We start from the raw sequence: 17658 nt of genomic DNA on the forward strand, positions 1-17658 counted from the left end.
ACGTCGGAGCCAGCGACGGTCGTGCCAGGAGGCCTTGGCGGTACCGGCGATCCGGTGCCGAGGGAGCGCGCCTTGAAGACTAACTAGCGCTCGGCGCCGAGAGCGGAGGAGCAAGAGCTGCCTCCCTCAGGAGCTGTTTAAGATGAAAGCCCCGCTCCCCTTTGTTTACGGTTAAAGGCCTCACAAATGCGGCACTTATCTGTGAGGGGAGATCCCCTGAGGCACTTAGGAGAGGATCTCTTGTCGGCAGCGGCTTGTGGCCGGCCGAGCATTAGAAAACCCTGTGGACTGGGCATCGGACCCGGCACCGGGTGAGGGGAAGGGGATAAACCCCGAACCCCTGTAAAATAAATACACTATACTATTCTACAAACAAACAAAGTTAACTACAACTATAAACAGAACGAGAGAAAACTACGAGTAGCTAGGGAAGTGGAGGTCAGCTAAGCTGCGCTCCACTGTTCCAACGGCCGTCACGGGTGGAAAGAAGGAACTGAGGAGCGGACGGGCCGGCTGGGGTATATATCTAGCGCTATAGCCAGCCCGCCAGAGTTGCTAGGGTAAAAATCTTCCGAAGAGCTGTGCATGCGCGGTGCGCACACCTAACTGGAATGCATAGGAGCAATCACTCGAAGAAGAACAAAAGGGTCTTCTTTAAATGGACATCATTTCCGGTCTCGAAGAAGGAAAGGAAAAAAGCCCACTCACCAGTATAGAGTACAAATGTTTGACCCATTTCTAGTGATCAATTTGTTAATGAACTGCAATGTCAGGTTCATCACCACAACAGGGGACTGTATGAAAGTCTAGCTATGCATTTTGTGGCATGTAGATATCTTTGAGGAAATCGATCAAGGAGTGTTTGTGTGTCTGGGGATGGAGATCAACCAAGTAATGATTAATTTTGTTTGACCAACTGCATTGTTTTTTCTTGGCCTGTTAGCTGTGATCACGGATACTGTCTGATACAACTGTCAGGAGACTATACCCTGCTTTTGCATGGGAATAGATGTGATGATCTAATAGATCTTTGCTATCTCTGGCATCTGTGCCCATATTCTGGGGGATCGAATCAGGTTAAAGCAGGACAGAAAATTCTCTGGAAAAAAACAAGTTCAGCCTAGTTTCTGATTGTTCTCTCAAAAACAACACTGGCTATTTTTGCTTTATAAATAAATCCCACTTTTAACAAAAACCAACAAACTTCATTTATTTATTCTTTTTCCAAACAACTCACTTCTCATTTCCATTTTTTCTGTGACATCAGCCAGAGAGACCTAGTCATAGGCTCATTTCCACATCCCACACTCCTAGGCCAAAATAGTCCTATATTTGTTGGGTGAGGTTAGGAACAGTACATCTATTTATTGATCGCATGTGTGTCCGTGAGAGATCATACAGGGTTGCAGAAATCCCACTGGAAAAGGGATTCTGACACAGAAAAACCCAAAGGGTGAATCAAGCCCCTTCTAAAATATTGAACTAATCTTTGTGTCTAATATGCAGTGAAAAAAATGGCCTGGGTTATTTGCCAACAGGGGGTCCAGTTTGTCCTCAGTTTTACCACAAGACTATTCTCCCTGTTCCAGTGCTATAAAAAAGGCTTTGTGCAGCAGGATGGACAGAGGAAGGAGCTCACTGTACACTCTGTGGCTGGCCTAGACTGCTGAGACAGAAGGGCTCTTAAGAAGTTCCTACACTCTTCCTGTCTCTCTCCCCACTTCTCCCCACACTCTGTGTGCAAAACACATGCTATAAAATCAAACACCTCTCCCTACCTTGGCCCTTCAGCTCCTATTTTCTGTTTCCCCTATATAAAACAGGAGAGCTGATAGCTCTTTTATGGGTATTAGCTTTCCTTGTGCTGTGACTGAGCATCTGAGTTTCAATCCAACCCACTGTTACAAATGTGATGAGTTTTCCAAATTCAGCTGAACCCTGCCTGTGGCCATCTGCATTAGAAACAGAATAGGACTGCCCTCTTTGGTTTATATTCCGATATTACGCTGAATCAAATCAGATGCCTACTAGTCCTTCCCAGTCACCAAAGAAAGGCTGGTGTTTCTGAAAAGAGCTGAAAAAGTGAGGAAGCTGAAGATGGAATGAACATGGAGATTGGAGAGGGAAACCCCTTTCACTCCAGCAAGAATTTGTTTCTCCATGTCAAGACTGGCATTTGGTAAAGTATCATGTTAAGGAAACCCAGAGGTATAAAACCATGGAGTAGAATTTCCCTCCCATGTATGAGAAGGACACTTCCTCTGTGGGAACATTCCCAGAGCTTACTGCAGCAGCATACAATTTCACAGAATCATAAAAACGTAGGACTGGAAAGGAACCTTGAGAAATCCTCAAGTCCAGGCCCTGCACTGAGGCAGGACCACATAAACCTAGGTGACCCCTGACAGGTGTTTGTCCAATCTGTTGTTAGAAACCTCCAGTGATGGGGATTCTACAACCTCCCCCGGAAGACTAGTTCAGAGCTTAACTACTCTTAGAGTTAGGAAAAACTTTCTAATATCTAACCTAAATTCCCTTGCTGCAGATGAAGCCCAGTACTTATTGTGGCCCTACACTGCATGGTATGGAGGGAAGGAAATAAGTTCAAGGGCCTGCAAAATGTGAGTAGGTCATATGTACCCACACTAGTGATGCTGCTCAACTTGTATACAAGTTGATGAGCCTGCTACAGCTTTGGCAAACAGACCTGGGTCTTTTAGTTCAGGCGGGAGCAGCTCGTGCTTTAAGATGCAAGAAGGACATGGCATAACACATGCAGATGGAGAGCACAAAGGAGGGAAACCGTGCCAACGTACTGCGTGTGCACACACACAAGCCTACAGAAGCTCCTTTACCCGAATACTATGATTTTCAGAAGTGCTGATCCCCTGCAGTTGCCATTGACTTCAAATGGAGTTTGGTGCTTGACATGGCTGAACATCAGGCCCCATATGATTGGGATACGTAGGGAGATGAGCTAATTTTTCTTATGGGGTTAAGGACTAGAAGTAGGGTTGAGCGTGGGGGTGAGAAGAAATTCTGATCATGGTTCTGCTTAAGGAGTGAAGAACTAGAAGGTAGACTAGTTAGCTGATGTTTCTTCTTAAGGGACAGAGAACTGACTGGAGGTGCAAGATAATATCAGCTATTAATTATCCTTAAGAAGTAGAGAGCTAGAAGGTGTGTCAGGGGGTGCTTTTCACTAAGGAGTAGAGAAGTGGGATGAGGGGGGACTGGGGTACCTGCTGCACTCTCTTCTCCACATGTGGAAAGTTTCCAATGAGAGCACTCCCGTTAAGGGATCTCTTCTCTCTCTCTTTCCCCCCCCCGCCCTTCCCCCAGCATTCCATTACAGTGAAAACAGGGCATATAATAAAACTGTGCCCTTTAAAAAAAAAAAAGCAGCCTTACAGATGTCCTTTGTGTGAAGGTGTAATTACAGGATAAATATGGGATGCTGACCAAGAAACATGGTCTGGTGAGGCATGCAGTCTCTTTAAATAGATAAATTTGCCATTTAATTTTGGCATATTCCTGCGTGCTGCAGCCACTAGTCTCTCTTTGGCCCAAAGGTACTATCTCTGGCCCACAGGAGGAAGCAAAAGTCCAGTGAGGTAGGTGTTACTATATAAATAAATGAACTCTAGTCAGGATAATGCACATTTAAAATGTTTTCTGCCCGGGAATGCCTAGCTATTCCCAAGAGCGAGTGAGGCAGTTTATGCTCCTCTTTCAGACATTGCTTAGCATGCTCTTTATGTTTTTAAACCAAAAGGAATAGAAAATATAGCTTGGTAGGGCAGTGCCAACATGCAATGGTTCTTCTCCTCCTTTCTAGAGTGGGTAGTGGGAAAAGCTGATTTCAGTGTGGGAAACAAAGAGATACTCCAGCCCAGATAGACCTTAACTTCTTAACTAGGAACAGTTGGCATTGAAAGAAAACTGTTTGCCCAACTTCTTGTCGCATGGTGTTCAATATCCCTTATTTCTTGTGCCTCCAAGGTCACTTCCTGTGTGTGGCAGCCAAAGCAGGATGAGTGTTGGAAAAGAAAAGGCTCAGGCTAAACCTCCATCTTCCCCTGGCCTCATGCTGGCACTTGAGTGGAGGTCCTCAGGACTGGATTTGTATTATGGATCTGACATGTCCAATGCTTCAGGCAGATGCTAATAAATAAATTGCTTCTCAAAAGTGTTTATCAAACTGCCTGATATAGAAACCCACCTTGATAATGTTGAGAGGGACCTAGAATTAAACTAGGCCATCCTTCTTAATCAAACGGGAGAGAGGGGGTGGAGGTGCTTCTTTCTCTGAAAGCTTATCTCATAGAAATTTGGCGAAATCTCCCACTTGTCCAGATCAGCCTCTTTTTGACCATCTAGTATGTCAAACACAAACACTTAATTGTAAAAATTCATCATTTAAAAGTTAAAAAATGTTACCACACCTCCAATGAAATAATCATCTTTGGTATTTGCCATGCATCTTTGTATATCATCAGCACACGCAATCACTGTTGTATTTACATACTCCTCCATGCTGTGGTGAATAATATTAAATCCAGCACAAATCCCTATGAACCATGACATCTCCCTTTTTTGAAGTGATACCATTAATAATCCAGTATAACTGAGTCAACGAGCTGTTTTGACCCATTGTCCAGACAATATTTCTCTATGCCTAGAGCAGTCCATGTAGGTCTCTCATCCTACAAAGTTAATGTAGGCACCTTCTAATGTTTTTTTTTCCCTATGTGTTTGCATAACTCCTTTATGCACAGTTGCTGCTTTTGGCAGAATGCTTCCCACACATTAATTGCCCTCTGTCTAAAGCAGCTTCTTCTGAATTCCTTTCTTGATCAAGGATTACTTAGCTTTCACCTAAACTGTTTTGGTTATGACCCTGTTCCCCTCTCACACTGTTGTTCATCATCCACCTTCCCTATACAGCTCAGAATCTCCCAACTGCTCTTTTCAGTTCCTCTAGTCTAAAAGATGGAAAAGCCTGGTTTTCCCCCCACTAACTTCTCACCATGACTATAACCCCCAAGCTCCTGAATCACCCCTAACATCAGCTGTACCTTTCAGTTCTCCAATATCCTCCCCTCGATAAGAATCCCCAAACTGTGCACAATATGCCTGTCTCCACCTTTTTTTCCCTTTCTGTCCATTTACTATTATGTATTTGTATTCTGTATTTTTCTATGCACCTAGACAGTTGTCTGGCTGACTTGCTGTTAGCTAGCCCTTCATCCCTGTGCCTGCTGATCTCCCTAGGTTGTACTTACTTTACCTGCGTGTGTAGACTAGAGTCCTGGCTCATCTTATTAATTTCAGACCAGGAAAGGAATTCAAACAATAAATAACACGAGCGAAAGAAATATCCTCCTAGTTTAAAGCCGAGAGGAAATTGGACTTGGATTTGAAAGGAAAGGAAAATGCTAATGTTCTCCAAGCTGCATGGTCTCGTTAAATCATTTAATGAGGTGGTTTTTTTTTTTAAATGGCTGTTGATATTTTTCCTGCAGGTGAAGGATCCTTGGAATTTTCTCCAGAACCTGCTGCTGAAGCCAACTTAAACAAGAATAGTCCATTTTATGGCAAACCTAGCAGTGCCAGGACAGCTCCGGAACAAACCCTGAGTGTCTTAGAGAGAAGGAGGGAGGGAAAAGGCAGGACATATTTGCTGGTCCAGTGTCAAGTTTGAATTAGACCGGTAAGGGGAAAACACCAGACAGAGAGGTTACATTTAGGCTGGAACAAGGATATTAGTGAGCTCCCCTCCACTAGCAATCCTACACCATCTACCACAACGACTCCTTCTGGAAAGGGACGGCACTGGAATAATTGTGAACACCATCACTCCTATTACATAGACTCCAGTTAGGAGACATTAGGACTTGTGTAGCTGCATACAGCCCCCTAAATCTTCTACAACTACATCACAGCCGCTGCTCTTATACACACACACCACTCGCAGGGGTGATACAGGGAACATGGTTCTCTAGTTTTGTACTGTCATGTTGAAGTACTGGCTGAAGCACTCATGAATTCTCATTCACCCACCCCAAAATATTTCTTTTTAGATTGCACCTATGCCGACTCCTTCTCCACCACTAATGCTCATGTACCATCCTACACAGCTGCTCCACAATCGGTACTCCCGTACTAGTCTTGACATTTTCCCCAGAGATTCTATACCGTCCTGTACAGCCCCTGCAGAGTCCATGCTCTTAAATTAGTCCCTACAGCTCCCCATAACCATTGCTCCTATACCATCATGTATAGCTTCCCCAGTGCTCCTATACCTTTCTGTATAGCTTCCCCACAGTCAGCACTTCTGCATTATTCCTTACAGTAAAGAACTAACTTATTATTGACAAATAGTTTCCTTTATTAGGCAAAACATTCTTTGTGTGTGGAACAGTGAGATAAGTGATATCATGGAGATATGCCATTTGCATTCAGATGTTTGGAGAATCTGTGTCCATTGCCTTAACTATCTGCCTCTATCTTACAGCCTAACTATATCTGCTTCTAACATGTGTGTTTGTCTCTCTCTGTATCTGTTGTGGGGCCTGTATACTCTGTCACCCTTTGAGGTGGGGGTGGGGGGAAGGGCATTCGGGCCCCACAATCGCATCACTAGAGCTGCCTTTGCCTCAGGGATGCGGGCCTAGTGGCCGGAGGCAATCAGGCTTTGGTGGGCTGCCACCACAAACAGTTGTGGGGCAGGGGGGGAAAGAGACCCCAGCCTGCAGTCTGAGCAGAACCATAATCCCTCGAGGGAGATCAGTTCTCTGGTGGGGAAGAATGCAAACAGTCTGCCATCCTATCTCTGAGGGATGGCAGACCAATGCAGGCATCTCAGCCTCAGATAGGGGAACTGCCACCCCAGGGGTGAGGTGGCAAGGGATAGGGGAACCCAGGCCCATCCAACTCCACCAACTCCCACGGGCCCTGACAGTGGTGAATGGGTTAACTACTGAGTCGGTGTGGGTGGGTCCGAGCAAAACACAGCAGCTCCTCAGGGGACAATGCCTAGTCCCCCGATGGCTACTTCCTACTATGAGTCCTAGCATCGTGATTTGGGTGTCAGTGTCTCTGGGCTCAGCAGGCTGCACTGCTCCTGGCAGCTGCAACCTCCCTGGGGCAGCTGCTGACACTTGGGCATCAGTCTAGGGCACGGCCCCTCTGGCTCTTGAAGTCCAGGCTTTCCAGTGATCCTCAGCTGGACCCAACAAGGTGCATCCTTCCTCCTCTGCAGTCAGCCCTGACTGGGCTTCTCCCTTTTATACTGCTAGAGAAGTTGGCACATTCTCAGCAGGGATGAGGGGGGTGGAGCTTCCGCTGTTAAGAGTGCTGCCTTAACCCCTTCATCTCCAGTGCAGGGCCTGTATACCCCATCACAGTATCATTCACCCATCCTGCCATCTGTTGTGGTTTATTTACTTCCCAGCATACACCAACACTTCCATTTCAATCTCTTCTGCACTGTCTGGCATTCCTTGCCATAGTAACGAATAGCATAGCATATAGAGTAATAATGATTTTCTGTTTGAGACTAAGCCTAACATAAGTCTTATCACAAAGAATCACTGCAGGGGACAAACGATTTTCTGGTTTAAGCACAGGCCTAGGAATCAGGAAATCTGGCATCCTGTGTGACCTTGGACAAGTCACTCAGCCTTTGTTTCATCCTCTTTCGGGGTGATACTGTTCTGCCCTACTGCTGGTATTGTAAGGCTTAATCCATTAGTGTGTAAAATACGTGAAGTTCCTCAGCTAGGTTCTGATTCTGCTCCATTGAAGTGACGTAGGGTCAGGCCTATGAAAGGTGCTCTATAAGTGCAAAGTATTTCCTTAACCCTGGATACCACGGTGGACTCTGTCAAATTCTCTGTAGAAGGATGTATCTCACTTTGAGAGTAGCTGTTTGTTATATCCTTGGGGGCAGCCGGTTTAGGAAGAAATCACTTGAGGCCAGATAGCAGACAGCTAACAAAACCACCATTTTATTTACAGACTCAGAGAACTCATCCAGCCGGCTGAAGCTGGCTGAGCTATCCCCTAATAATCTAACTCAGTTACCATAGGAACCAAAAACCATGACAACCAAATACACAACATATTCCTCCCCCCTAATAAGAACATCCCCTAAATAAAACACACACTAGACTAGAGAAGGAGGGTAGACTGCCTCCATTCCCGGCTAAACCCTGGGGATTATTTTGCCCCATAACCATGGGTTCGCCCTAGCTAAAGATCCAGCCGATGAGGAGGCCTTCTGTCTCTAGGTGGATTACGGCGAACTTCTGGTGTTGTTGCACCCGAAAGTACCATGGGCTCAGGGTCCGCAGCACGAACGGGTGAGGAGGTGGTATCAGCTCGTGCTGGGCAAAGGGGCATCTCAGCCGCCGGCAGTAATGGAGGAGGACAGTCAGGAATAGGTGATTCGTGATTCGGTGTCTCACCAGAAGAAGTGAAGTCAGACCCCTCAATTGCAGATGTGTCCTGAGGACTGGCATGACCTGGCAACAGCTGATCTACATGTCGCCGCCAGGTAAGATTCTCTGCAGTCCGGACTGTGTAGGAAACAGGTCCTGTTTGAGTGATGACTGTGGCCGGGACCCATTTAGCTCTGGAAGTATAATTCCGAGCCAAAACTGTCTGTCCCGGGCTAAAGGTTCGGTCTTTTGCTCTGGGTGCCCGTCTGATGACTTGATATTGCTGCTGATGTTGCACAGTTTGTCTGGGTTCAGAAGGTTTCAGCAGATCAAAGCAAGTGCGCAGCTGTCGTCCCATCATTAGAAAGGCCGGAGATGCCTGGGTCGTAGCATGAGGTGTGTTTCGGTAGGAAAGTAAGAAGGTATCCAGACGCTTTTGAATGGAGTGTTGTCCCCTTGCTGATTTCAAAGCGTTTTTCATTGTCTGCACAAATCTTTCCGCTAATCCATTGGTGGATGGATGATATGGTGCTGACGTGATGTGGTGTATCCCATTTGCCTTCATAAAATTTTGAAACTCCTGAGAGACAAACTGCGGTCCGTTGTCGCTCACAAGTTGTTCTGGCAGACCAAAACAACTAAAGAGTCCTCGTAGTTTTTGGATAGTACTCTCTGCAGTAGTGGACTGCATTATAGAGACTTCTGGCCATTTAGAATGGGCATCTATTGCCATCAAGAACATGCTTCCTTCAAGGGGGCCAGCAAAGTCAACATGAATACGTTGCCACGGGTTTTCAGGCCAGTCCCATGGGTGTAGGGGTGCCCACTGGGGTGCATTCCTCACACCCTGACATGACATACAAGCTTTTGCCTTCTCTTCAATAGCGCTGTCCAATCCAGGCCACCAAAAATAGCTTCGTGCAATTTCCTTCATGCGCACTATTCCACAGTGACCGGAATGTAGCTGTTCTAACATCTGTGATCTCAGTGGTGGTGGAATAATGACACGTCTTCCCCACAACAAACAACCAGATTGGACCGATAACTCCGTCCGCTTGGACATGTAGGGAACAAGGTCAGATGAGACCGGAGAGGTTTGTCAAGATTTTCCATGCATCACCAGGTCCATAACTTGGGACAATACTGGGTCAACGCGGGTTGCCTTCTTTATCTGAGTAGCAGTGATGGGTGTATTCTCTACCTGTTCAAAGTAGAAGATTTCCTTTTGGGCACTATCTTGATGTTTGATCGGCAAAGGCAACCTTGAGAGGCCATCTGCATTGCCGTGTAGAGTGGATTTCCGATATTTGATTTCATGTGTGTGTGCTGAAAGTAACAATGCCCAACGTTGCATACGACTAGCAGCTAATGGGGGAATGCCTGTGTAGGGTCCAAAAATTGACGTCAGAGGTCGATGGTCTGTAAGAAGAGTAAACTTTCGCCCAAACAGGTACTGATGAAACTTCCGAATTCCAAAAACAATTCCTAATGCCTCACGTTCGATTTGGGCGTAGTTAGTTTCTGCTTTGCTTAGAGTGCGTGAAGCAAAAGCAATAGGTCTCTCTTCTCCTGAAGGCATAATATGTGACACGACTGCTCCCACTCCATAAGGGGAGGTGTCGCAGGCCAATTGCAGTGGTAAGGATGGATCAAAGTGCGTTAGAACTTCAGAATTTAGCAATGCATCCTTAGCTTTGTTAAATGCAACATCACATGCTTCAGTCCACTTCCAGGCCTTTTTCTGCCCAAGGAGCTCATGAAGCGGTTTTAGCAGTGTGGCTAACTGTGAGATGAACTTTCCATAATAGTTCAGGAGTCCTAGAAACGAGCGCAGCTGGCTTACATTTCGAGGTGGGGGAGCCTCCACAATAGCTTTAACTTTTGCAGGGGCCTTATGAAGACCTGCAGAATCAATGATGTGTCCCAAATATTCAACAGAGGGCTTGAAGAATTCACACTTGTCTTTGCGAACTCGTAGGCCATACTCTTCCAGTCTTTGTAGGGTAGCCTCTAAATTCTTTAAGTGATCCTCTTCATTTCTTCCAGTGACCAGGATATCATCCAGATAGCACTGAACTCCTGACAAGCCACACAAGATCTGGTCCATAGCCCTCTGGAACAGGGCGGGAGCAGACGTTATTCCGAAGGGTAGGCGACAGTATCGATAAAGCCCCTTATGAGTCACAATAGTCAACAGCTCTTGGGACTTTTCATCGACGTGCATCTGTAAATATGCTTGACTCAGATCAATCTTACTGAACTTTTGTCCCCCAGCCAGGCCTGCGAAGAGGTTATCGATGCGGGGAAGCGGGTATTGCTCTGCACACAACACTGGGTTGACAGTGACTTTAAAATCACCGCAAATCCGGAGAGAGCCATCTTTCTTCACGATTGGAACGATAGGAGTGGCCCATGAGCTATGGGTAACTGGTATTAGGACTCCATTGGTGACCAGGCGCTCCAGGTCTGCTTCAACTTTTGGCCTGATGGCATATGGCACAGTTCAGGCTTTCAGATATTTTGGTGGACTGTCAGGTTTAATGTTCAATGTCACAGTGATTCCCTTCATACTTCCCAAATCATCTCCAAAAACAGCAGCATGTTTCCTTAGTATAGGGGTTAGACTGGTTTCTTCTTTAGTCATCCGGTGCACTTCTGCCCAGTTCAGTTGAATCTTCCCAAGCCAAGACCTACCCATTAAGGCTGGGTAGTTACCTCTCACCACAAACAGTGGCAATTTAGCCACCTGTCCATTGAGCTCCACCTTAACATCAATATTGCCCAGCACAGGCACAGCTTCTCCCGTATACGTCTTCAGAACAGTTTTTGTTGCCTTAAGCGGAAGATGCTGTAGCTTTTCTTTATACACAGTCTCGGAGATCAGTGAGACGGCTGCACCGGTGTCCAGTTCCATGCGTATACGTTTGCCATCCAATAACGGGGTTACCCAGTATTCATGTGAGCCCACTGCCAAAGACAAAACATGCAGTGGCACTTTCTCTTGCACTGAGGTGTCACCTTGATCATCCTGGGTCTGCTCTAGGGTATGCAAGGTTCCTCTTTTTGTCGGCCAGACCACAGGCCTCTTTTTCTTTTGTTTACAGGCACACTCAATGTGTCCCTTTTTGCCACAGTGTCGACACACCAGGTCCTTACACCAGCATTCTGATGCCTGGTGACCCGGCTTACCACAGCAGTAACATTCTTGACTCTGCACAGTTTTGTGGGTCGGTTCTTGTGACACTTTTTGCACCCTAGGGGATGCACCGATGTATTGCACCTCCCTTGTAGCCAGTTCCATGGAGACAGCAATATCAACAGCCTTCTGTAAGGTAAGCTGAGCCTCTGTCAGTAGGCGCTTCCGTATAGCTTCACTGTAGAGGCCACACACTAACCTGTCACGCAGGGCATCATTTAACATTTCATTAAATTCACAGTGTTCTGCTAGCTTTTTTAAAATGGCTACAAATTGTACAACTGTTTCATCTTCCTTTTGGTCTCTTTTGTGGAACCTATATCTTTCAGCAATTACCAGTGGTTTTGGGGAAAAATGGGACCCCAGGATTTCCACAATGTCACTGTAAGATTTAGTTGCTGGCTTAACAGGGTGTAGTAAACTGCGTAGCAGGGAGTAGGTTTTAGCCCCTACAACACTTAAGAATATTGGCACCTTCTTCGCTTCTGTAATGTCATTTGCAATAAAAAAAAGCTCAAAACGCTCAGTATACACATGCCACTGCTCTGTATTCTCATCAAAAGGTTCCAGTGGCCTGGTCAGAGTAGCCATGATTTTAGTTTCACTTTCACAGTCAGTGCAAACAAGCAGCTTTTTGGTTTGTTTGTTCTTTACCTTGACTTCTACTTCCTTCTGTTACTGGAGCAGCACCAGGATTCCATCCTCATCGCCACTTGTTATATCCTTGGGGGCAGCCGGTTTAGGAAGAAATCACTTGAGGCCAGACAGCAGACAGCTAACAAAACCACCATTTTATTTACAGACTCAGAGAACTCACCCAGCCGGCTGAAGCTGGCTGAGCTATCCCCTAATAATCTAACTCAGTTACCATAGGAACCAAAAACCATGACAACCAAATACACAACACTGTTTTATCATTTTCATGGGTGTTTTTTCTTTTTGCCACAGTCAAAATAAATAGCAAGTGTCCTTAGAAGCACTAATCACACGTTATTAGTGAAACTACTCATCTGAACTAAGACCAGTGGTTTGGAGGAGACTAAACATCCGTGTACCTTCTTCATCCTGGGATCGCTGCCTCTTGCTGTGGCTTTTGTAATTCACCATATGAAAGCAGCCCTCTGTTGTTCCTCTCCAGGAAACAGATATAATCATTGTTGATGTTGGATAGAATCTTCATCCTCCAAACATGTATGCTTGGGCATGTTGCAGCCAGCCCTGAAAAACAAGCTACTGCTTCTTATTCATGTACGTGAGAGTGAAGATTGTGTTACTAAATATTATTGCTGCTCAGTACTATAGCCTTAAAATGTCTTAAGCTTTATTTTAAGGGCATGGCTACACTTGCAGCTGTAGAGTGCTGAGAGTTAAACCAGCCTTCGGAGACAGCATCAGGGAAAATGCTACCCTGTGTTTACATTCTCAGCTGGAAGCGCACTGGCATGGCCACATTAGCAGCTCTTGCAACGCCACAAAGAGCAGTGCATTGTGGTAGCTACCCCAGCATGCAAGTGGCTGCAATGTGCTTTTCAAATGCAGGAGGTGGGGTGGAGTGTGACAGGGAGTGTGTTGTGTGTATGTGGAGGGTTTTTGGGGGGCCGAGAGTGTGTCAGCATGCTGTCTTGTAAGTTCAGACAGCAGCAGACCTCCCTCCCTCCCCTGCCTTTCTCTCACTCACTCAAAGCAAGCAGCATTCCTCAGTAATGGTTCCTTTGTCCCAGAGCGGATAAGCAGCCAGCTGTCAGAAACAGAGCTTTGAAAGGGCATCTCTTCATTCCTACAGTGAGTTCAAAACAATGACAAGAGTGGCCACTTGACTTAAGGGGATTGAGATGTTTCTGGAGGCTGATCACAGCTCAGTAATGCAACACCGCATTCACACCGGCATCGCAGCGCCCAAACGTTATTCCACTCGCCAAGGTGGAGTATCAGCAGTACTGTAGCCATGGAGTCAGAGTGCTCTACATGCCTTGCCAGTGTGGACGGGGAGTGAGCTAGTGCACCCGGGACTCCTCTATTGCACTGTAACTCGCAAGTGTAGCCAAGCCCTAAGACATCTCTGCCTTTTGATTTGAACCCAGCATTTGGAAAGATCAGAAGGTACAAGTGAAAAATGCTTCATGCCCTGGATGGAGTCTGAATGGAAACTGCCAATAAAACATAGGACTGGAGTTCTTGCACACTCTGTTGGCAGTTTCCATCTTGCTGAAAAATTACACCCTTTGACACATCTCGGTTTCTCTTTGACTTTACTGATGACTCCCAAGAACAATTTTACTGTCACTGTTTAAGTGACCAGTTTTGTATTGTACAGTCGAACCCATTTATGTCGACCTCGGTTAACTTGCCAATCCTATTAAGTCGACGGTTTACAAGTGGAACCGCCAAACTCCCTCTTTGTCTTATGGGTTTCTCATCCGTTATGTCGATTCGCCGAACCCTAATATCTCGAGCCCGTCCCCGACCCACCGTGTCCCCAGCCGCCTGCTCCCCGGCTCTCCAGCTGCGCGGTTCCCCAGCCGCCCGCTTCCCGCGTCCCCAGCCGCCCGGCTCCCCGCGTCCCCGACCCACCGTGTCCCCAGCCGCCCGCTCCCCGGCTCCCCAGCCCCGCGGTTCCCCGCGTACCCGCCCGCCCGCCCGCCGGCTCCGCTTCGCCGCCCGCCCGTCCGCCCGGCTCCGCTTCCCCGCCCGCCCCCGCATACCCGGTCCCTGCCTGTCCCCGCCCGCCCGCCCGGCCCCGCATACCTGGTCCCTGCCCGTCCCCGCCCCACATACCTGGTCCCGGCTTCGCCTGCCGCCTGCCCGCCGGCTCCGCTTCGCCGCCCGCCCGTCCGCCCGGCTCCGCTTCCCCGCCCGTCCGGCCCCGCATACCTGGTCCCTGCCCGTCCCTGCCCCACATACCTGGTCCCGGCTTCGCCTGCCGCCCGCCCGCCGGCTCCGCTTCCCCGCCCGCCCGTCCCCGCTTCCCCGCCCCCGCATACCCGGTCCCTGCCTGTCCCCGCCCGCCCGCCCGGCCCCGCATACCTGGTCCCTGCCCGTCCCCGCCCCACATACCTGGTCCCGGCTTCGCCTGCCGCCCGCCCGCCGGCTCCGCTTCCCCGCCCGCCCGTCCCCGCTTCCCCGCCCCCGCATACCCGGTCCCTGCCTGTCCCCGCCCGCCCCCGCATACCTGGTCCCTGCCCGTCCCCGCCCCACATACCTGGTCCCGGCTTCGCCTGCCGCCCGCCCGGCTCCGCTTCGCCGCCTGCCCGTCCGCCCGGCTCCGCTTTGCCGGATCCAGCCACGTGCAGGCAGCGCGGTAAGGGGGCAGGGAGGGGGTGGGGGGGTGGATAGGGGTTTATCTCGATCATTGGTTATCTCGACGGCTTTTGGCAAACCCCTAGGCCGTCGAGATAACAGGGTTCAACTGTATTAGGACTGTAGTTCTTGCGATTGTGAATACGATAGTAAAGCTAGATGGAATCTGGCTTGGTTTCCCTGGACTGCTAGGCCTGGGCTCCCTTTGAAGGCTTCCAACTTCCTTTTAAGTTTCTAGTGTAAATCACTAAGCCTGAATTGTAATGAAGGCTATTTTTTTTTTTGGTTTTGACACCTGTTGTATCCCTTTCTAATGCATAAAAGCCATAAGTATGCCGAATAAAGCTTCCATTATATTATCCATGAGATCAGGCACATACCACTGCTGCTCTCGCTATGGGACACTGCCAGCTGGAATTCACTTTTGACAGCTCATTACACATCCATTAGCAACTTCTGTTCTGTTCAGTGAGAATTGACCTTGGAAGCCTTTAGTGATTGTACCACACACTGGCAATTTACCTTTTGATTGCTTCACAGAAAACCCTCACCTTCTGCTAATCTCTCTCCCTCCCTCCCCCTCACCCCATAATATGCAGAAGCTGCAGTCTCTATTTCATTCTGAAATAACAAAAGAACACAAGAATGGCCATAAAGGGTCAGACCAATGGTCCAGCTAGCTCACTATCCTGTCTTTCACCACTGGCCTATGCCAGATGCTTTGAATGGAATGAATAGAGCAGGGCAATTATCAAGTGATTCATCCCCTGTTGTCCAGTCCCAGCATCTGGCATTCAGAGGCCTAGGAAAACAGAGCATGGGGCTGCATCCCTGATTATCTTGACTAACAGCAGAGATTACCTGTGGGGGGACATGCAGTGAGTGTCACATGTCCCACCAGACTTGCTGCTTGGCTTGTATTGAGCATGTTAACATGGACTGAGCATGCTCAGTAACACAGATGCAGTTGGGTGCCCTCACTCTGTCCCTCCACTATTGACAGTCACGGGGTGTCGCTAGGGCCTGGTCTACACTAGGACTTTAAATCGAATTTAGCAGCGTTAATTCGAACTAACCGCTCAACCGTCCACACCAGGAAGCCATTTAATTCGAACTAGAGGGCTCTTTAGTTCGAATTCGGTACTCCACCCCGACAGGTGGAGTAACGCTAAATTCGACATGGCTAGCTCGAATTAGGCTAGGTGTGGATACAAATCGAACTTAGTAGCTCCGGGAGCTATCCCACAGTGCACCACTCTGTTGACGCTCTGGACAGCAGTCCGAGCTTGGATTCTCTGACCAGCCACACAGGAAATGCCCCGGGAAAATTTGAATTCCTTTTCCTGTCTGGGTACTTTGAATCTGACGTCCTGGCTGGACATCGGGGCGAGCTCCGCAGCACCTGCAACGATGCAGAGCTCTCCAGCAGAGGAGTCCGGCCAATCCAAGAATAGAAAGAGGTCCCCAGCATGGACAGACCGGGAAGTCCTGGATCTGATCGGTGTGTGGGGCGAGGAGTCTGTGCTGTCGGAGCTGCGCTCCAACAAGCGGAATGCAAAGACCTTCGAGAAGGTCTCCAAAGCAATGACAGAGAAAGGATACAGCCGGGATGCAATGCAGTGCCGCGTGAAAATCAAGGACCTGAGACAAGGCTACCAAAAAGTCAGAGCGGCAAACGGACGCTCCGGAGCCCAGCCCCAGACATGCCGCTTCTACGAGGCACTGCATGCCATTCTAGGTGGGTCTGCCACCACTGCCCCACCAGTGACCGTGGACTCAGTGGATGGCATAGTGAACCTGGACAGTTCCTCCTCGATGTTCGCCGATGTGGAAGATGAGGAAGGGTCTGTGGAGGACGGCGCAGGCGACAGTGAACACAATACCGCTTTCCCTGACAGCCAGGATCTCTTCATCACCCTCACAGAGATCCCCTACCAACCCTCCCCGGCCGTTAACCCGGACTCTGAATCAGGGGAAGGATCAGGCGGTAAGTGCTATAAACATGTAAACATTTATTTTTTATAAAACAGGTATAAAAAAATAGAAATACTATATATAAAATTTTCAATGAAAAACTATATGAAAAGTAGGTCCACACATATAGGGATTGAACAATAATCCTCCAGGGACAATTCAAGAAAGGTCTCATTTAGGTCCTCGAAAAGCCTCCGCAGGAGGGTTCCTGGGGAGAGGTGCCTTGTTGGGTGCTCCGTGGAAGCACACTCTTCCGCGCCAGGACATCCTTATGTAGATGGGAATCATCGCCTCCACAAGCATGGCCGCATATGGTCCTGGTCTCTGCAGGGCTTCCCTTAGCATCCGCTCTTTGTGACTCCGAGGGACCCGCATCAGGGTGATCTCGTTCATGAAATGCTGCATCTAATTAGGGCAATTAGTGTATTGTTACTGTTGTGAATGGTTGACTTTTACTTTGCATAACAATGACCCTCGCTTAACAGCCACGTGTTGTAGGCCACATAGGAAAAGCATACATTGATCTTTCCCGTGCACTGGCGGGAGTGGCTGGAAAAGGGTCAGAGTATATGATTTCCAGATTGCCTTTAGCGGGAGGGCACAGCTATCCATTAACTGATAAGCAGAATGTACTGTAAGGCTTACCAGGACTGTCTGCTAGACGGATTCAGCTGTCTCTCCCCACTTGTCCGCTCTCCTGTGTAATGCCGCAGCCAATGAGAGCGTATTCCGAAATCTCGAACTTGT

This window comes from Mauremys mutica, chromosome 7 (genome assembly GCF_020497125.1).
Source record: "Mauremys mutica isolate MM-2020 ecotype Southern chromosome 7, ASM2049712v1, whole genome shotgun sequence".
Lineage (NCBI taxonomy): Eukaryota > Metazoa > Chordata > Testudines > Geoemydidae > Mauremys > Mauremys mutica.